Genomic DNA, 22,381 nt, shown 5'->3' with positions numbered 1-22,381 from the left:
AAAAACAGTTATCCATGTCCCTGTTTTGCAGAGGAAAATAATAAAGATAGAAACCTAAAAAGACATTAACTGAGAATCTCCACTTTAGGTTCTAAAGTGGCATAGCGAGGGAGCTGTGTTTAGGGACACAAATCCATGTCTTCTCCTCAAACCCGACCCTCTCCGTGTTCCATTAAGCCAGCGGAAGCAATGTCAGTGCTGCATTTGAATTAGCCTGAAGAAAGAACCTAAAAGGAGTGGGAGGTTTGAGTTCAATTTGACTTGTGCTTGTATAGCCAGAGAAACCCAATTAGAAAACCCAGAGTTTCTTAAGTGATATATAGATCTTGAATAATTTTCTTTCTTGTCGCCCTCTGGCCACTTAGGTTTGCGTGGTAGATCCTTCAATGCTCTCTGCTCCCCAGAGAACTCTTCTTTTTAGATTTGTTTCCTGGATAATTCCTCCCATTTCAGGAACCTGTCATCTTCTCTACTAAACCAAAAAGTGGAGAGTTGTTGGAGGTGATGTTTTTTGAAGTTATTTAATCTTTTTTTTTCCCTCCAGCAGAGAGAACAGACTGCATTTGCAGGCCACATTATTTGACCATCACTGCTGGGAGGAATAGGTGTATAACAGACACCTGGAAAGACTGCTGGAGCAGGTCTCTTAACATCCACACTTGTATCTTCAAAAGAACCACAGGCTCGACCTTTCCTTAAACAAGACCACTGAAGTTAACGATTGCCGCCATGCCCTGATGCCTTAGCTTGGGCAAATCATTGCTTTTTCATTTTCTGCTTCCTGTTGTCCAAGAGGGATCTTTAGTAATGACCATGTTTCCCCGAAAATAAGACTAAACCAGAAAATAAACCCTAGCATGATTTTTCAGGATGACATTCCCTGAACATAAGCCCTAATGCGTCTTTTGGAGCAAAAATTAATATAAGACCCAGTCTTATTTTCTGGGAAACATGGTAGCATGACGCAGCCCCTTCTTTAGTTCACGTGTCCCTATTTACTACACATGCCCCTCGGTGGCTCAGCAAATAATCACACTTACCTGCCCTGCAGAGGTCTGTTCATGCTGCTCCAGGAAAGCAAAGTTTTCTCTCCTCTATTGCATCCTCAATTCTTGTGTCCTTTAGTTTGTAAAACACCTTTTCCCCTTTCTATCCTTTCTCCCTTTCTCTGCTTTAAATATCAACAGGATCTGTCACAAGTAATTAAGTCCAGAACTGTAGCTGATAATAACAACCCATTAATTGTGTTATTAATAATAACCCGATAACCCAATTAATAACCCATTAATTGCTATGAAGTGGGAGAGCAATCGCAGTGCTTCCATGAGGACCGTGTCCCTCTTTGTGCCAATGATGCACCCTGCTGGCCCTCTTCCTCTCTCTCTCTCTCTCTCTCTCTCTCTCTCTCTCTCCAGTCCCTGATTCACTCCTCTCTGTTCCTTTTGGCCTACGCCTGGTACCCAGGATTTGCCAAATCACGTAGTATTCTTAACCTTTATTAGGAATAAAGACTTAGACTATAATGTCACATCAAGGCTTAACTTGTGAGATAGACTGCAGTTTCCCATTGGTGTGTTTCTGTCCATGTTGACAGATGTCATTCTGCTATTTTCCCTCTTTCTTCATCCCCTATCGCTTCCTCAGCATTTCTCTTCATCTGCTTCTTTCCCACTCCCTGATGACTCGTTCGTACTTTATTATGAATTCATTGGTTGAAGTGTTACTTCTCCTGGGAGCATTTGCCTTTTAAGAGTCAATCCTTGGGAGCAGGAAAATCCACAGGGCTGGTTTTCTAATGAAGCATTTCAGGGTGTTTGACATTCCTCTTTGGACTGGCTATCCTTCTTCATCTTCGAATTACTCTCTTGAAAACACTGCTGATTTTGCTGGCTCTGACGCGGTGCTGAGCAGTGGAAAGAGGGTGACCTGCTTTCATGCGTGACGAGGTTCCAATCCTGAATCAACTGGGGAAGCATATGGTATTAGTCAATGATTTAAACTTTCTGCATCTCCGTTTCCAGATTTCTATGGTTGCTATATAATTTATCACCCAAACCAGGAACTTTGACAGTGAAAGAATTCTATTATAATTATGCCGGGATAATCTTGGCGGTCTGGGCCCTCTCTTTATATTTTAACATGTATATTTCAATTATACAATTTAACAGAGTTGTGGTGAAGACTAAATGACATAATCTACTCAAGCTGTGTTGCATTTAAATATTAGTCTCTTTGCCATGGATTACTCTCAACTTCGAAAACCTATACCGCAGATATTATTTTAAAGCTAGTGAATGAAATATCCTTATCATTACAAAAAAAGGCCTCCCTAAAAAAGCAGCTGCTAGAATTTATGTATTTGCCACTGTGTGTGTGTGTGTTTCCCCATCATCATCTAAGAAAAACAATGATATAATAATTGAAAGATTAATAAAATAGCATTTTAAATATTTTAATGAGTTTTACACAAATGGACTGCTACTTAACATGGACTTAAATGTTCCCCAGGTCTTTTCACCTCAAATTCCTTTCAATTCAAATGAAAGCGTTTATGTCAGTGACTTTAAAGTGTTATTTTGTTTTGTTTTTTTATTTGAATTAGATTTGATAGAATCCAACATCATATTTATTAATTTTATGGTCTTCAGGAAAAGCAAAAAAAAATTAATCTTGACATTAGATAGAATTAAACAATATTGCTTTTTTTCCTTCAGCCCTACACATCCTATTTTTAAAAAATAAACTTTAAATGATTTCTTCTAAACCCATTAGCAGGTCTTGGGATTCACCTTTCCAAGTGCATGAGCGTGGTTGTCTAACTAACAATAGAAGTTTTAATTTATTCCTTTTACTTTAATTCTCAAACCTAAATCAAAATTTTGGCTTTGCTAGAAGCTTTAAAAAATTAAACGTACAGTACATGGTACGTTTGTGTGATTGACGCTTATTAAAAATGATGGAAGGATATTCACCAGGGAATGACTCATACATTTGTGTAGCCATGCCTTTTTAATTTGCAAATAATATTGCTATTTTTCTCCTGTGGCAACAAATTTTACAATGTTGGAATTCTAATACCATCTTTTGTGTTCCCCATAGAGATCTGTGCTGGGTTTTGTAGCATTTCCCAGAGAACACGGTCTCCCAGTGTGTGGAGTTAATATGTGCTCTGCCCCCGCACCGGTAATGCATGTTCCCGCAATCACCCCAGTCAGTCCCATGTTGTGTTCTGTGGTCCTCTCTAGGGAAATCAGAAAGACCCTCTTCATCCTGGAGCATCTTTAGGGCCAGCAGAACACATATTCACTTTGGGGGATGCTTTTCGAGTTTAGCCAAACACTCTGCACATCAAGGGAACAGAGTGTGTTTACTGTACTTCAAAGTACACGGTATCCCATGGGTTCGCTGCTGTGTTTCTGCAAATACTGCTTTTAGAAGCTCTTTGATATTAGTGTGATGGAAGATGATTTTTGGTTTAGCAGAGTGAACTGGAGTTAATTAAAGGAAGAGTGTTTCTCGATTTGGGCATTTGAGATGAAGAACTTTGTAGTTAATTATTTTAAGGAAGTTACTATTTTGCTAGCTTTGTAGCAAATATCCTTATATTTGCCACTGAGAAAATTATGAGCTGGATTAGAATCAGTGTTATGACATTAACCACTGCTACCCTCTTTGAAGTGGCTCTGAAATATGAATTTCTTTTTCCTTTACTTGTAGCATATAGCTATACTTCATTTTCTTTTATTACCAATGTGTAGAACATTAATTTTCTAACACTTTTCTCATATCACGGTATGACCAGTTGATTGTCTAAAAGAATGGGAAAGTTGTGAATAATCCACGAACAGATCTGTACTATATCTTCGTAGTATAGGCTTTGTAATTTTACTTTACACACAATATGGAAATCATGCTGTTTGGTGCTTGTCCTAAAAAATTTAGGATGTATGGGGTGGGCACACTTTACTTCGGAACTAACAAAGAAATATATTTAAATAGGTAGTGATTTTGAGAAGATGTGCAGAATAAATGTATCTTTGTGGATTTCTTGATAAGACCTTGGAGGAACTAGAGTTCCCTTTTGCCCTAGACCTTGGACCATTCCCTCCTGGGTTTAATTGCCCTGATTGTCTCACTTCTATAATGAAACACCTGGGCTAGATGGTCTCTAGGACCCAGTCATTTCTGAATACCCTCACCTTGTAGCCAAGATTAATCATAATTCCTTGGTCTTGATCTTAATGGATGGCTACAGATTCTTAGGGATCTACACCATTTCTTCTTTGTGTAGAGGGATACTTCCTATTAAATACCTTGGAAAACATCTAGGTTGTCTGGGAGAATATATTGATCCAATCAACTTTTTACAAGTTGCATTTTTTCTTTCAAAACCATTCCAGGATGTATGACAATGGTATATTTTGGAGATTAAATGTTTAGTTATCCCTTTACTATTTGCTACTTTTATTCAAGACAAGCTTTACTATTTTTCACCTTTCGGCCAACAAGGTGGAGAATTTAGGTAAATGATTTGTATCATAGCAGAAGGATTCATCGTAAAACAGAATTCTTCACACAAATCCACAGCACTTTTTTTTTTTAACACGAACACGGTACTACACACGTTTGATTCTCCAAGAATATTTTCTGAGCAAAGGAATAAGAATATCAGATTATGTTTAGTGCATATATTTTTTTACCTGTTTTAAACTTCAAATACTCATTGCTTCTATGTTGGGTGACTTGTTAAATCAAGAGTATCAGTTTCCAAAAGGTTACCTCACAAGTTATCTAGTCACTGATAGCTAATTGGGGTCCAGACGATTATAGAGCATAAATAACAATAGCAAGCACGATTGCCATCGCTTATAAATAACATAAACTAATTATTGATTATTTAGAATGAACATGCATAACAATTGGGAAATGGCCCCATGGTATTTGTGTTCTCCCAATGCTTTGAAATTATGGAACAGGTACCATCTGGTTGATGATGCTGAATTGGTGAGGCATGTCCTAAACTCAAGATGTTTCTTCTATAGATGAGACCTTCCATTTGAGCTGCTAAATCCAATCGGTAACATGTGCCTTCAGGTAACAGAACGTGTTCCATCTATTGGTTCTTGTCTATTGTGTCTGGCCCGTAAGGAATACATTCCGTGTCCCAGTTGCAGCAGTATAGCCTGTGAGAAACACAAAGGTGAGAAATGAGCAGGGCATGTCCAGCGTCATTGGGGCACTCACATCAGCTGATCACGTGAAGGACAGTGCCAATTATTAGACAAGGTGAGGGCACACACAACTACTCATGTGAAAAATACATTTCCACCCCATAATTCCATTTCCCCTAAAGCAGAGGAGTGGGTCTGCCTCATTCTTCAATATCTACTCTTCTATGATCAGAGAAAGTTCCATGATTTTTGTCTAGGTGCCTCCTTCCCATTATTTCACTCAGTAAGAGAAAAAAAATAAATAAATTAAAGGCAGGGCAAATTATTTCCAGGACCATTGAAAGGATTTAATCGAATAATAGCTCTATTAGCAACCTGGTTAAGTCATACTGATTCGAATGAATATACCCTTAATACCTTTAACAACTTAATGATTCTCCCCCCACACAATTTTCTTTGGGGAGAATTAAAAAAAAAAAAAAAAAGTGGCATCAAATCTCTTTATACTCAAGCCATCCAAATGAATTCTAAAAATATTGCCACTGATAACAACACAAAGCATTCCAGCCTTTGTTAGCACACTGCCTTTTCTGTACTTGTAAATGAGCAATCAACATTGTTTACTTGTCCTCTATGCTTTAAAATGGAGATATATGTTTGACATAAATACTGCTAACAGTAAACCATGGCATTTAAGACAGTCTATTTTTATTGTTCTTGCCTCTGTGACATTACAATGTAAACACAAACTGTAGAAAGCTTTATTCCTCAGGTTTTCACTCAAAGGTCAGTGTTTTTTGTTTTTTTAACTTTTTCTTAGCTATGTTTATTTTGTTAGCAATGTAAGGAATGCATTTTAGATGGTTTTATTTTGCTTTGTTTTCCTTCTCTGCAGCTTTCGGAATTTATGGCCTTGCTTGTATTTGTTTTCCACTTTAAAGTCGGTGGGCGATGCTATTTATTTTAGTTGGAGGATCCTTGTCTGACTTATATCTGTTACCTTCACATCAGCAGACGTGTGCAGTCAGGATGGATTATTCTGATTTAGAAGGTGTGTGCCTGGGCATATGTATGAACGATGCGTAATTATACATGCTTCGTGGATTTTTCCCTAGCCAGTTTCTGGCAGTTATGTATTTCAAATGGATTATTAATCTGAGTTTTGTTATTATTGTCATTTGTTTGTTTTGCTTTATTTTGCTTTCAACTGATGTTTAGAATACTTATAAGCCCTATAGGTCCTACTGTTGTGGTGATAAAAAATACAGCAGGTCCTAAAATAACGTTGTTTTGTTCAGTGTCATTATAATGTTGATGAGTTGCCTTAGAAACTTAACTCTTGTTTCCATCAATTAGCCTGTGATGAAATTGGTTTTAAGTGAGGACTTACTGTATTGTTGATTCTCCTACTTGTCTGCCTTAAGTGTTCTAGAGAGAGAGGAAGTTGAAACCACAGACTGCTGCCATCTGCATGTTTCTGTGATATTAGAGATTTATAAGTGATTGCTAGAACCTCTTATTTTACATTTTCAGAAGGCCATGCGTTCTTATAGGGTCATATAAGGCCCCCTGAAAGAGGATGATTCAAATGAACCTGAGAATAGTATCAACAAGAGGAAGACAGTCTGGGCGGAACTGAGACTGCCTCTTCGTGGAAGGACTGGCAATCCATAACAAACAAGTCCGGGAGGCCAGGAAACCAGAGGCTGGTGCCACCGCCCCCACCCCAGTCCTTCCACACCTTCTGTTCAGACTAGTAAATTAGCAGCAGTTCCCATCGTCATCCAGATTTTCATTCTATAGATCATTCTTCATACACAGCTTCAGCATTTTTAAGTTGCTTGTCCTTTAGTAGTGAGTTTAGGTGTCACCTTTTTAAAAAGTCACCACTGATGGCTAGACAAGGTATCTCTCTCCATTTTTCAAGATGCACCATGTTTTTTTCTCTGTCAGAACTCAGGGTACAGTATCGTATTGTAGATTTATTTGTCTGACCCCATGTGACTGGGTCAGAGTAGATACTCACAGATAGCAGAACACATTCTGGTGTATTCACATTTTCTCATCTGGTCCCTACGAAAACCCTTGGAAAGAATGTAGAAGTACTAAAATTCAGTTTTGTGAATAAGACAACTTAAATTCAAGAAAGTTGGGCTTCCTGCCCAAGGTCACAGCTTGCAGCAGATTTGAGCATTTGAAATCAATTCTTCTGACTTTAAAATCACTCCCTGTTCTGTTTTCCACATGTCTTCCCTGCCTCTGTGAGCTGTTCTTTAGGAAAACGTGGAATCTTACTTGAGTTGGTAAGAGTATAGCTAATGTTTTCCCCCTGGTGTTATACAACGCAGACACATCTCTTGGTTTTATTTTTGAGAAGTTTATACTGACTTGGTGATTTCTCTGTATGCTTATTATCTTTGTTTTAAATAATCAAAGAGTATGAAGAAATTGTTTTTAATATTTGCATATAATATATTTTTAAAGAAACATCTTTTTTTTTTTTTTTCCTACACGTAAAGCTAGTCAAAATCTAGGCTCCTTCAGTCTTCTTTCTGACTTTGTTCGATATGAGGTGGTACGCAAAAAAGACATAACTGTACTTGAAATATTATATATGTAAGAACAGTAAAGATTGGAACAAAACAATAAGACCAACATTCTGTCTCCCAGAAAAAAAAAAAAAATTGAAATAAGAAAAAACTACTGACGCACAGCACCAATATGCTAGAAACTGATAGAAGCAATTTTTTTTAAGTCACTAACACTTTTAATATTCCAAACACACATGGAGAACAAGCAGTAAGTCAGTATGAAGTGAAAGGAAATGAATAATAGAAATAAAACTCAACCACAAAATAGGACATTTCTGATATCTACTAGATATACCATAAACTGGATCTCTGTTTGTCATGAGATGGGGATAATCTGGCATTGATAATAACAAGAATTCACTGTGAGATCCTTATCAATGACTGAATTGTTTCTTCCATTCCAAATGGAAGATTCACCATTTTTACATTTTGCCCTCAATTTTGTATTTGTTTACTGTGTTTCCCTGAAAATAAGACCGAGCCGGACAATCAGCTCTAACGCATCTTTTGGAGCAAAAATTAATATAAGACCCGGTCTTATTTTACTATAATGTAAGACCGGGTCTTCAACATCACATCACATCACATCACATCACATCACATCACATCACATCACATCACATCACAACGTAACGTAACATAACATAACAATACTGAGTCTTATATAATATAAGACCAGGTCTTATATTAATTTTTGCTCCAAAAGACGCGTTAGAGCTGATTGTCTGGCTAGGTCTTATTTTCGGGGAAACACGATAGTAGAATGACATACGTCCTGGAAACCTGTAGAAACTACTAAGGGAATTGATTCAGTTTTCCCCGATCTTCTATATATCAGGTTTTGGAATAAATAAAGCAAAAACGATTTGACCAATTATTTTGAAGCTATTATTTTTAATTTTCTCTACATCTAAGTCAACACTTAATCATTTATGGTGCAAAATAATTTCCTAAAGAGACTGTCAAAGAAGTAATAAATGCCTTTGGTTTTTAATTCCAACTGTTGTATTTGAATTTCCACAATTAAAAGAGAAATTTGAAACCAGATAGTTGTCCTTTGAACAACAAATAGTTTTTATTGGTTTCACACCCAAAGGACTGGCACTAACTGGGCATTAGATGAAAAGAAGGAAAGAGGCTATGTAACCTGCAAGCAGCCTCACCTCTTCCCAGGTATGAGTGCCAGACTCTCAAACAGTGGCCATTAGACCAAAGTGGACCAATTTTAGGGATATTATTGGGTAAATCCAAACAATGCAATTCTAGCAAAAATACTGCCTTATCTACATGATTTAGTCTGTGATTTGTCTGCAGGAATCTGAAGACAGGCTTTTGGTTCACTCAGTCTACAGTCCAGTTTTCTGTGGTTCGTAGTTAGGAGAAGCTTGCTTGGGTGGACAAGGCTAGAATGCCACTCAGGACCCCCGTGCTTTGCAGCATTGGGGTAAAGGACTCAGCAGACAAGGCATGTGTACTGTTCAATGAGTAAAACAGAAAAAGCATGCTGGTCTTTTGCTGTAATTCCACACTAATTTGCTGTGAGATCTTTGGAACTTTTTTTTCCTATTGTTATGACATACATTTGGAAATCATCAATTCTCCTTAGCAATTTATCAATAACATGGCAAGGATTCACTAAGGAGAGACAGACAGGGAAGATGCGTTAGCAGCCTGAAACATGTTAATCAGCTTCTGGAATGCCAACAATTTAAAATCAAATAGATTTCTCACTGAGACTCAAATCTAAAACCTTGTGATTCTATTTCTGTGTATTGGATTAACCGAGATGTAAGGTTAACTTTGTTCTCAACTCATAGGGATCTCCACCTACCTACCTTTTTTTCTTTTTTCTTCTCTTTGTGTGGATGGCTTAGCTGGTATAGAAAACAGTGAGCTTGAGATTGATTCTTTTGGATATTCTGAAGTGTTATCTGTGCTAGCTTCTCACTCAATAGTGGGATAACAAAAGGCAGAAGTGGGGAAATAAAAGTCCTCTTGAATAAGAATTCTATTTCTCTCTGCTGCATGGAATAATACAGTTATTCATATTTTAGGCCCCTAAATTAGACATTCATTATTCATAAATACTTACGTAACTCTGAGTTATTCAGGCTGGGAGAGAACATCAGTGATTTTATTTTCTTTGTGACTGAGATATCCTGTATCTAAAAGAAAGCACAAAAAATTGTTTTTAAAAATACCCTGTCTGCTGTATGTAAACCTACATTTTAAATTTTAAGCAAATTACCTCCAACAAAACAAGGCTAACATAGTACATTTGGCTGTGTCTTTTCAAAGAAGCAATCCGCAGAAATGGACTAGAGCCGATTCTATTAGAGTGGTAATGACGGACTAAAATATTAACATTGATTCTCCCAGCCATCGCCCTCTCAAATAGTTCTAATGTACAGTGACACAGGTCAAGACCTGGAAAGGCCTAATAGACAAGACTAAGTAAGTATCAGAATAAGACTTGAAATAATGCTCAGTTCAGAAGGAACGAGGGAGCCCAGTCATTAAATAAACATGCATTGAGCTGAGCACACACCACAACTCCATGTTCATTTGCATATGGAACTTAAACATCTGAAGAGTTGACAAGCAAACATTTTATGGACTCTGAGATGAGGTCAACATTATGACAAGAGGCAGTGCTTGTCTGAAGTACATGGGTGAGGAAGTATCCCTAGCTCCAAATATAGAGAAGGCCCGGGTGTCATCTACGTACAAATCCAAAATCATGGACACTCGTTTTACTTATGTTGTGAAGACGATTATTAAACAACATGGTCATGTATGCCCTTTGCAAGAATGGTTTCCGTAGAATTTTGGAGGAGGCATCCAAAGTTTTGTGGGTAGAAGAATGAATTTAAGGTGAAGAAGAGGAGCTAGCACATGTAGACTACATTTTCAAGATGTTCGGATGGATGGCAAGAAGAAAATCACACAAAACAAGGGGTGGGGTGTGGTCAAGATGTATTTTCTTCTTTAATATGAATGAGATTTAAGACTGCTGTAGAGAAAAGTGAGTGAATAGAAAGTGGAAAGTTAGTTGAAAGTGCAGTCAAGACACTCCATGACTTATGGTGTAAGGTTTTCGAGGTACTAGTACTCTCTTATAAGCTGCTATAGTAGAGGGTACAAGACCACTGCGTTTAGATTAATTCAGACCTGAGTTAAAAACTTGCCCCTACTTCTTATTAGCTATGTGATTTTGGTAAAATCATTAAACATACATAAAATGGGTATAATAGTATCTACCTAGTACAATATTTATGGGGTATAAATGAGATTAGTTTTTGTAATGTACTTAGCACACTACCTGGCAGCGTAAGGTTAGCTCTCATGAAATGAAGATTGTTTTAATTATTATCTGTACTAATGTTATTCGTTGGAATTGCAGGCATATAAGTTGGACTTAAGCAGGTCTAAGAGGATACAATCATCCTCTGACACTGGAGAAAGAGAGGTACAAATTGGTGTGGATATATAATAGGAGTTTGTAGTTAGAATTAAAGAATTCAAAGACAATCCTACTTAATAACTTTAGATTTTTCAGGAAAGTTTAAGGGAAACTCTGCTATGAGTAGGTGGGAAAGGGTCGAGGGGCTTATAGAATGTGATGTTTTGTGTGTTCCTTTTTTTTTGGGGGGGTGGGGAGGTCATAGAGACCAATGAGAGAGGACTCAAACCCAAACTGCTAAAATGTTAATAGACATTCTTGAGGACACAATTGTTGTTGAAGATTATCAATTTCATGACTTACAGAGGCAACATCTGTAAAACTGTGTGATTTTTCTCTAGCTTATTCACAGAGGAACTGAAGAGAGAAGACAGAGTTAGTTTGGAGTTCTGCTGGGTCTATAGCACAGGAAATTAAGTATTAGGAAATTAAGTATGGTCAGATAATATACCTTGAGATAACATATATAGAGACAGGTTAGAGAGGCTCCCAGAAGCCTGACTGAGAGAAAATGGGGGTATCAATGACAAGGATATCTCTACGCAACCAAAGACCATGAATTAAATAGCCATGGCCATGGAAGAACTAGGGGAACAGGTGGTTATAACCAGACAATTGGCTATTGACATATAAGATTTCAGTGAAATCAGACATCTGGGTAATGACTAAGTCCCAGGTGTGGCCACAGAAGAAGGTAATCAGTGTGTAAAAGGACACTGAAGGTGAGGAAGTCAAATAAACACGAGACTATTATCTTGGGCAGGTTTTGGGCATGTACCCCATGCAGACAAGTCTTGAGTTTAACAGGAAAATGGAGTCAGATTCTGATGTCTTCAAGAAAGAAGGGAGGTGACCACAAGTTCAGTAGATGACAGCAATAAGAAGTTGCTAGAAGGTGTAATGGTATTAGTGTCCATAGACGAGATTTTTTTTTTTTTTTACTTGAATGTGTTTCTACAAAATGGGAAAAATGGTCATCTAGAGCCATAAAGGATGAAGGCTATTGAGTTACTAGTAGACAGTTCTAAGACGAGCAGAGGAATTACTGTCATTGATAGTCAACAAGTATGTTTTTGTGGGTTGTAGGCAGCATGATTCTAAAGGACATCATCCATGTTATAATCTACCGTAGTGCTGTCCAGTGAAATATAAACTGAGCCACGTATGTAATTTTGAATTATCCAATCGTCATATTAAAAAAGTAAGAAAAAAAGGTGAAGTGCATTTTACAATATGTTCTATTTAACTTAATATATCAAAATATTATCATTTCAATATGTGATCAGTATAAATATTATTAATTTGACATTTTGCTTTGTGATGCTGTTTTTCAAATATTGTATATATTTTATACTTCTAGCACATCTTAATTAAAAAACTAAATTCTGGTCAGAAATACTGTATATTTAAGTTTCATAAAATCTGTGGTTGAAAAGCTAGACTTACATACCCAAGTGTCCCCCAAATACTTAAAACGGCCTCCAATTACTGACTTGAGTGTCAGGTTTTAAATATAAATTTCAATTAATTGACATAAAGTTAAAAATGTAGTTCTTTCAGACAGGTGATAGTCTCCCTGGCCATATGTCAAGTGGTCAGTAGCCACACGTATTGGTCAGCCTAGGTTATGTGAATGTGACTGTGAGGATTTACAGGCAGTAATCGCTCGCAGTGACATTGACCTTTGGGAAAGAGTCAGAATTCAGTTAAAACCAGAAGGTGGCGTGGAGACAACAGAATTGTAGTCACTTGGGGGTTGGGGAGGGTGCTAAGTGCTAACATCAACCTAAAGTTAGCCTCAGTTTAAAGGAAAAGCAACCATGCCAGAGATAAGACAGTTATTTAGTGTAGGAAACTCTTTAGGAACATATAGGGCTTGGGATTCCTCTTGGGTGTCGGAGATGAAGGGTCCTGTATTAGCTCCAGCCTCCGGACAGCTGTGGGATCCAGCGGCCAAGTGCAGCCTCTGGCCCTGTGTTGAACTTCAGTCACCAGAGAGGTATCAGAAGTATTATTTGGACCTAAAGAGTAGGTAGTGTCAGAGCTAGGATCAGAGCTATAGGAAGCCCAGGGGGGGTTTTGTTTATTGTGGAAGAAGGGGCTCTGGAGGTTTCCTTTCTTTCCCAGAACATATTGTAAACCGTCTGATGTTTGTTGAGATTGCATTGGGGTATGCTCTGCCAAAACTACTTCATCGGGCCTTAGAGACAGCAGCTGCTTCTGCTGTTGAGGGTAGGAGAGTCGGATTCTCTGTTTGGGCAGCTGAAGGCAAATCCTTCTAAAGGAACCAGACAGATTCATCACGATAGCCAGAAGAATCTTCTTTCAGTGAAGACTGGACTCAATGCCTTTGGTTAGTCTGTTTCACGGGCGTAACCCTGGCAATATGGACCTGGATTAGTCACTCCGTGCCTAATAGTACATATTACATAGTACATATGTGCCTGTGTACACATAATACTGCATCCACATAGCTAAACATTACATGTAACCTCTTGTTTAGTCGTGTAGTAAAAAAGTTGGTCCAAATCATTGCATATGCATATTTTCTATTACGTTTAGAGGATTGATGATTAGAAGATGACAGGAAGACATTATTTAATAATTACAAGAGAATGCGTTCCTTAGCAAGGCTAATGTACCTCATTAAAAATAAAGATCATTCAATTATTTCTCGGCTGAAAAGTATCATGGTCATAAATAGCATGACCCTAGAAGACATCGGTCATGATTTAAAGTTCCAAAATGGAGATTAAAATATTAATAGTCATTGGATAGATACAATCTTCTAGAGATGAGAACAGATAGACAGATAGATTAAGCAATTTTCCCAAGGTTCCATTCATATACGTTGGAGCCGAGATTAAAATCAAGGTCTACATAACTTTGTGTCTTTTTCACAATGAGGAGCTGTCTACAATTTGGGATGCCCAAAGCTGCCATAATAAGCCACAGGTAATCTAATGTATTATATAAATTGTTCATTTGGGGGGGTGGGAAGAAGGGCAATTCAAAGTAGCAAAAATCTGTCCCAAACATTATTTCATAAAGCAAATATATAAAGCAAACAACATCAACAACAACAATAATAATAAACATAATAAAATACTATTTGAAAATAGATAATTGAAACATGTTGAAAATATCTATTTTAAATAATTCAATAGTCTGTGCTTCTTTTACTCCATTAATTATGTAATACCTTATGTATTCATTAAGTTCTGCTCTAAAATGCAGCCTCTCTGCACGTGACCTACAGTTTTGTATGCTATAGACAGAGTAGTCAGACAAAGTGGAGCCCAAGGGCACCCATTGCCTGGAGGAGTTTGCAGAGAAAAACTTGAAAGAAAAAGAAAAAAAATGCTAATCCTAGATGTAATGTAAGTATATGAATATAACTATTTTTTCTTAAAATCTGAACATGGATGATGAAACATAAATCCCCATGATACATGAGTAATTTCTTGCATTATATAGCTTAGTGGGGAGTGAGAATATAATTGATAAGTATTTTTTAAAAAAGATCAACAATGCTGATAATATTTTAAACGGTTTAATTCTGTGTGTTGACATTTTGCTAACCCTGGGTTGATGGGCCTTTGCCTGAGTTCTGACTTCACTTAGTCAGTGTTTCCTGTAATATAGTCTTACCCCCCACAAATCAACATTCAAGGACCAATCTCTTAAAAGTGCAAAATGTATTGCTGCTAAGGTGACACGAAAATGCAGGTGTTCCCCAGGGAAAGCTAGCAAGGGTCTGGGAAGTGACATGGAGGCATGAAGCCCGTGTGCAGTCTCCAGGTCTGTCCCATGAACATGATTTTGGTTCAGACCTCACAGGGGACTCTGGAGACCAGTCACATCTCAGAGCTGTCGGAAACAGAGTATGGCTAGCCCTACCTTCTTCAGACATTGGTTAACGTTCGCAAATTGTGACTCTCCTTATGTTCAGGCAAGGTAAATTCTGGCAACCTGAGGGCATGGTACAGGAACAGGTACTGGTTGTCACCTAATAAACTTGAACTTGTCCATACCTTATTCCCCAATAATTTAAGTGATAGGAGCATAGCCTATCATTGCACATTTTTTTCCAGAAGAAATGTATAAAAATGTACATAGCAAAATTGTGTGTAATAGCAAAAAAATGGAAACAACCCAAATCCCATCAATAGCATCACTGTTAGAAAAAGTAAACTATATTTTATATATTGAGACACAATTCAAAAATGAGGGTGACTGCACTAGAGAAACATATCTGCATAGATGAATACAAAAACCACAGGTGGAAAAAAAAAGAAAAAAAAGAAGTCACAGGAGAAAAAAATGCAATATAATTCCACTTACATAAAGTTTAAAAACAGGTAAAATAAAACATTATATTATGTAGGATTATGTGTATACATATGTGATGAAACCATAAAGAAGAGAAAGCTTAAGTAAAAATGCAAAATATTGAGTACCATTGAATTGGAGGGAAGGAGATGGTATTGGGAGAGATACCCTGAGGACTGGAAACAAGTTGATAACATTCTACTTCAATTAGTTTCTTGGCTTGTTTTTAAATTGAACACATAGGTCTTCTGTTTATAGTACTCAAAAAGTCATTAAAAATCTATAAGGAAAAACTTACTATCCAGCTTAAGACAAGGAGAGAGAGGGAGAGCCGTGGGTTTCCTCATTGATGATACATTCACTCAGCAAATGTTTGAATGCTGACTAAGAGCAGGGAATTCTTGTAGAAGCTCAGGATATGCCGATGAGTAAGACCTAGTTTCCACAACAGAGTTCAACATTAAAGAGGCAGTGCCACAATGTAGGCATTTAGAGGGTAAATTATGATAGCTGCATAACCGTGGGACAGTTCATTAATAAAATAGAGATAATAATGCTGACTGCCTCCTTCACTTGTGAGGAGTACGTGAGTAATGCATGTAAAATGCTTCCAGCAGAGGCATGGCCAGAGCTCATGAAACGGACATTCTTTCCGTCACAAGGATTTGCACTACAAAAGGATGGGCCTGTTTCACCTTTAAGAAAAGACTCATTTAAGCAGTTTTCATTCAAGATCATCGATCAACACAGGATGAGAAAGGTCACTGTGGTCAGAGATATTGGCAGGTGCAAAAGCATGGAAATTCGGAAGGATGAGGGCGTGTTGAAGCATGTTGAAGAGGATTGTATGGTGAGTGGCAATAGATGCCTGATATCCTTGGAGGCTGGCCCATAAGTCTGCATTGTGTCCTGGAGGTAGCTGTGACGCATGGAGACTTTAGACATGGATATGGCTTAATCAGATTAGTTAGGAATTAACCAAGTATGCCTTGCGGAGGTTGAACTAAAAAAGGACAAAGTTGTTGCAAGACCACTTAGAAGCTATTTCATGTGAAAAATATTGATGGTCTTAAGCAAAGCAGAGAAGAGGGAAGAAGGGTGATTAAATGGTCATTTCTCTATAATTAACTATCCTCCATAACAGATTCGCTTCGGAGAGAAAAAGAGGACGAGGCAAAATTGTGCTTCAGAAAAACTACACCCCAAATCTCAGTGGTTTACAAAGCTGGAGGTTTATTTCTCAGGAAGATAGACATGCAGGGTGAGCTGCAACATTCAAAATGGATCTGTTTGTGCATTGTCATTTATCAGTCTCTTTCTCTGTCACTGTTGATAAGACAGTTACAGACGCTCCCAAAATGCTTTAGGTATATGTACATTTATTACATGAATTACCACAACCTTAAACCTTTTATTTATATTTTCTTAACCATTGTTGCCACATAAATGCCATTGATGTGACAATTACATTGCTATTGTTTGTGACACCTGCTAAAACAGACACAATTTCACATAATGGAACACTTTTGTCAGGTACAGTTATTATAAGAGATATTTCTGACTAAAGATTGACCGCATAGTTCATAAAATAACTATTATATATTATACATATTTTATGGGCCAGGCACTCTTATTGGTGCTAGGTTTATGGTCATGAGCAAAACAGATAGTCATTGCCCTTGTGATGATTCCTTGTAGAGAAGACTAAACCCTCAGAGGCTTATTTAACTGGGAGAGATGCTTGGTACCTGGTATGTCACCATGTGTCCCTGAAAATAAAACTGGATCTATATTAATTTTTGCTCCAAAAGACGCACTAGGGCTTATGTTCGGGGGATGTCATCCTGAAAAGTCATGCGAGGGCTTACTTTCTGGTTAGGTCTTAGTTTGGGGGAAACACAGTAGAACCAGTAGGTAGAGTTTTTGCATAGAGTTTAAATCGCTTAAATATAAGCATTTATTTCAAAAACATAAACAAAATCTATTCGGTGCAACCTCCTGTAGGATTTACACTCAGGGATACTGATTACAATAAGACACCCTGCTCTGAATGTTACAGTGAGGGCAGGGAGTTATCGAGACTAGACATCACATTGTGTCACATATCATGTGTGAGAAGTAAAAATAAAGTGCCCTAGAAATGTGTTGAAGGAAACACCTTCCTTCAGGAAGAACAAGGAACGGCTGCATTTATTTGCTCGGTGAGCAAACGTTTGCTAAAGGCCTTTCATACGGGGAATGAAGATGCAAAGTCAAACAGCGTATGTTTCATGAAACTATTAAGTTTTCTGCAGACACTGAAGGACTCATTCAGAAATACACGGGGTTTTCTGTTCGTTTATTTGTTTGTTGTTGCTGTTTTTAAAAAAAATCAGGAAAGATATATATGTGGGAATAATCGTAGACTTTTCAGGGTAAGATGGGCTGTCCAATTTGACTGAAAAGTTGGTCGGGCCCCAAAATAGGGTGGGGTGATGGTACGTGCCGCGGTAGAGAACTCAGGTTGGACATTCATTTTAGCATTTTGATGTTGCTATTCCAGCAAAGAGACAAATGTGGTTAAAGCACAGTGTTAGGAAGTTTCCCCTGGCAATGGCATGTAGACTGAAAGTGGTCATCCAGATTATACTACTACTTTATTATCCCGAGAAACAGAAGGAGGATCCTGGTTGCAGCAGGGAAAAGAGAACAGAGTGGAAAGTGTGATGCAGATGATATAGATTCCATCGTTCTTGGCAGTTTTTTTCTTTTTTTTTTTTCTTTTTTTTTTTTTTAGATATAGGGAGAAAGGCAGATGGAGTCTCCCTGATGAGGCTGGAAGACCTGTAGTGTTATTAGCATCCATAAACAGTGATGGGGAGTCCATTTAACGGAACGATAGTTTCGATAGAATGTAGAGTTTAACGTGTTGGATTCGTTTCCTATGGCTGCATTACAAATCAGCACAAATTCAGTGGCTCATAACGATACCCGTGTTTGAATTCATACTTCTCTAGGTCAGAAGCCCAGGTGGCTAGACTAGGTTTTCTGCATCTGGTGTCACAAGGCGAAAGTGACTCGGTCATTTGCAGACTTTGGTGAAGACTCTGCGTCCAATCTCATTCAGGTTGACGGGTGATTCCCTGTAGTTATAGGACCAAGGTCCCGTTATCTTCAGTAATGACAAGCCTCCCTCACAGCAAACCTCTCTCATGCTTTGAGTTGCTCTGACTTCTGCTACCACCTTGAGAAAACTCTCTGCACATTTGATTAGATCAGGTTTTTCAGAAAAATCTCCCAGTCATGAGGTCTACTGATTAGTAACCTTATGGAAAAGCTGTATAATCTCCTTTGCTACACAGTATAACCTAATCACGGTGTGTTATTTCATTGTATTCCAGTCCCAGGGCTTAGGGAGGAAAACCTCAAGAGGCCATTTCAGGTTCTTAGGTGAATAGGGGGCCATTGGAAGCGCACTCAGGAACTTGAAAGAGGGTTGAAATTGGAGACACAGATTTATGAGTTATACTCCTGGAAGTGATACGAAGAGAAGTGATATGAAGAGACGTGATAGGAAGAGAATGATATAATCAATGGGGATTACATATATCGAGAAGAGAGAAAGGAAAATTCTGAGCTCCTGCAGGTTAGAAAAAAATCAAGTCCCAATGCAACGATGTAAATGTCATTCAGGCAAGTAAATGGCAGGGGTTGACAGATGGAGATAAAAATAGAAATTGTTATAATTGAGGGGGGCCGCTAACTCTGAGGTCAGGACGCTCACAGGGGCAGGAACCGGAATGTTGAAAACACCTAATAGTAAAAGAAAAAGAAGAGACGGGATGAGAAAGTGTGAGCCTGGGATGGAGTCTTCATTTATCCACACAACTGGTATTTACCGTGTGCCTATCTATGTGACAAGTCATTGACTTTGGGGGAAAGGGAGCCTGTCCTGTGTTGGGAAGAGGGAGAGCTCTCTGCCGCTATAAGACAGGATGGACTGGGAACAGGATGAAACACATACCATCTGGGAAGTGTATTTGTAACAATGAGGAGTGGGCTGGAGAGGGAAAGGGCCCACAAGGTAAGGGGTGATGTCTTGTTTGCCCGTCTCTGCCCTGGGTCTCGGGCCAAAGACACAGATGGTGGGGGTGCGTCTTTGAATCTATGGCACATAGTCCTCAATCACTTTGAAATAAATTAATAAAATACATTTGGGAGGTCATTTGAATTCAAAAAATAAAACAGATGATGGGAGGTAGTCTGTGCCTGAAAAAAAAAAAAATACACAAAACAAACTGTTAGTGCTAGGGGTTGTCTTGATAGATTACTTTTTCTGGAAATACAGACGCACGTAATTTTAAAGGTATAATCATGAAATATTAAAAGACTTGTAAAAGTGGCAGTGAATTATTTAGAAATAGTGTCCCTGCATGCGTGGTACAATATTCAGTCGGGTGTTAAAATGTATGCTCCGAGGAAAGCCTCTATATCGTTTTATGTGAGCGGCATATTTTCAGATACCGCCGGAATGCAATTTAAAGCTCTTGAATTCCTTCATCTGGTTCCTCTGTCTCCTTGCGAAACTCCCTTTGATTTCAAAGGTGCTTCCTTCCTAGAATGAGAACTAGACAGTGGGAAAGTGTAATCCTTCAAGGCGAAGGTTTGAAACGGGTTTTTCACTTTACAGATATAAATTTTACCTTTGGACTTGAGCATTGTTTGGTTTTCCGTGAGATAAACCCGTCAGAAGTAGCCTCCACCTTCTGACTGTGTCCCAGGCTACCTATATATGTGCAGGCACAGTTTCCGAGATGGGGTGGATGGCGAGGGAAGAAGGGACCGGTAGGTGACCAGAGGCTCCCCTCCTGTAAGAGAGAACACCCTCACAGGGCTGTTTATTTTTAGTCACCAAAGCAAAAACTTGCAGGTCCTCCTTTTAGATGCTAATGATTTATTTGCTAGAAAAACAATATCTTTGCCTCAGGTTTATACATCATGCTCGCTTATAAAGGAAAATGTATTCTGTGTTAAGGGTCCTAAATCATCCTAAGTCTACAAATATGTATTGAATGCTTTTGGCTAAACTCTGTGGGTTGGTGCTGGGAAGATGCAAAGATGAGTAAGATACAGCCCTTACCTCCAGGGGTTTTTAATCTACTGGGACAAAGAGATAAATACGTGTTTTCTTTCTGAATGGAAACATGTAATAAAGCAAAAGATATTTGTAAAATGCTATAAGTATACAAGGTATGATATGGTTGCCACATCACATAATTTGTTGTATGAGGTCAGATATGAGAAAATATAAAAATAATTACGTATACAACAAACACCACTTTGCTTTAATCCGCATTCTTACAGAAGAGCCTCATAAACACTTCTAACTATGCTTTTTGAGACATTTTAGAAAGAGGTTTAATGAATAAGAAACAGCACTGGTGTGGTCTAAAGTATCCATAAAGTGACCGAGTCGTACAAAACCCCAGTCTCAATGACTTTTTCTCCCTTCTCTCACCCCATTCCCCATAATTCACCCCCCACCTCCCCCAAATCAAGAAGCTTCCTTTGAGTATCACAGGCCCCTTGGTTACCCTCTTCTTTCTCATTCCTCCAGGCTCTGCATTCTCTCTTGGATCTTTTCTAGTACCAGGGCCACCTCCTGGCTGACACATTTTCCTAGTTCTGCCAGATGCACAAGAGTCAAACAAGAGACTGCAGTGGAGTCTTGAGAAGACACAACCGGTGGGCTTGTCGGAGGAGGTTTTCTCTGGCCCCTCTCAGTAAAGTGAAGGAGGAACTCAGTGCTGTGAGTCTGCACAAGATATGAGCCAGTTATCAGGATCAGAGAGATGAACAGGGGGCCGGTCAGCTCTCAAACTGGACTGCTGCTCCCCTGAGCTATATTTCTTGCATTTGGACTCTCAGGATAGAGGGGCATGGAGAAAAGGTCGTTATAGACTTAGAGTACCAAGCAGATCCTTGTGTATAAGCTAGGCCTATACAAAATTGATCGCTGAATCTGAAACAGTAGAGGTTTGCTTATTATAGAGAAGTCACGTAACAAAATGAAAGGAGGAGGGAGGAAAAATGAGGGAGAAAGAAAGAAAGAAGATGGATGCCCAGAGATGGACATTCATTGGCCAAGTTTAGGTCATGTTCAGCACGCAACACTCTAGAGCTATCAGAATATTGATACTCCGTCAGGAGGGAAGCAGCCCCACCATACCCAGGAGGAATAGTTTTCCAGAGCAAGTAAGGGTGCTTTTCCTGGGAGCAGGAGATGAGCGAGAATGGAAAGTTTGCACCGTGTAAGACGTTAGATGTTTATTTTAAACTGTTGTATTCGTCCTCCTTTTATTAACACAGACTAACCTAGCTGCAATATTGGAGAATGAGAATAATACAGAGCAGAAGTCATTTTTAAAAAAAAATGTTGTTGGCCAGAATAATGCAAGCTGTACGTTGTCATATTTTCAGGTTCTTCTAAGTCAGGAACGAAGTCACGGTAGACACAGGATAGGGCAATCTCATTTAGCAGCATGCCACTGTAAATTAGATGACTTCTGATCATTCCCTCCTGCTCCACAAACGCCTGTCACAAGCTTTAATGGTCATCGGTGGCACACTAATTATATGTCCCACATTAGCCATTATAATAGGGGAAGCCTCTGTGATGGGTTGTCTGCGTAAATATTGCAGTGATATATTTCCAACAGAAGTGAGGCACCGTCCTGCCACGAGAGGCACACGTGTGTATCACCTCAGGACTAGGTCCGTGGTTTCCTCTTAACCTGCTTTTTTCAAATCAAATTTGCATAGAACAGGAAGGATTGGGAAACCCC

At 38.5% G+C, this 22,381-nt stretch overlaps 1 protein-coding gene across 1 annotated transcript in view; it reads left to right on the top strand.

Annotated features, from left to right (window-relative positions):
- The window catches only part of CNTNAP2 (contactin associated protein 2), a 1,478,782-nt gene that overhangs the window by 484,227 nt on the left and 972,174 nt on the right, over positions 1-22,381 (top strand). The gene's annotated exons all lie outside the window — the stretch shown is intronic.

Source organism: Rhinolophus sinicus, linkage group LG11 (genome assembly GCF_036562045.2).
Source record: "Rhinolophus sinicus isolate RSC01 linkage group LG11, ASM3656204v1, whole genome shotgun sequence".
NCBI lineage: Eukaryota > Metazoa > Chordata > Mammalia > Chiroptera > Rhinolophidae > Rhinolophus > Rhinolophus sinicus.
Note: the sequence above shows the minus strand (reverse complement) of the source record. Positions and strands in the feature narration are given on the sequence as shown.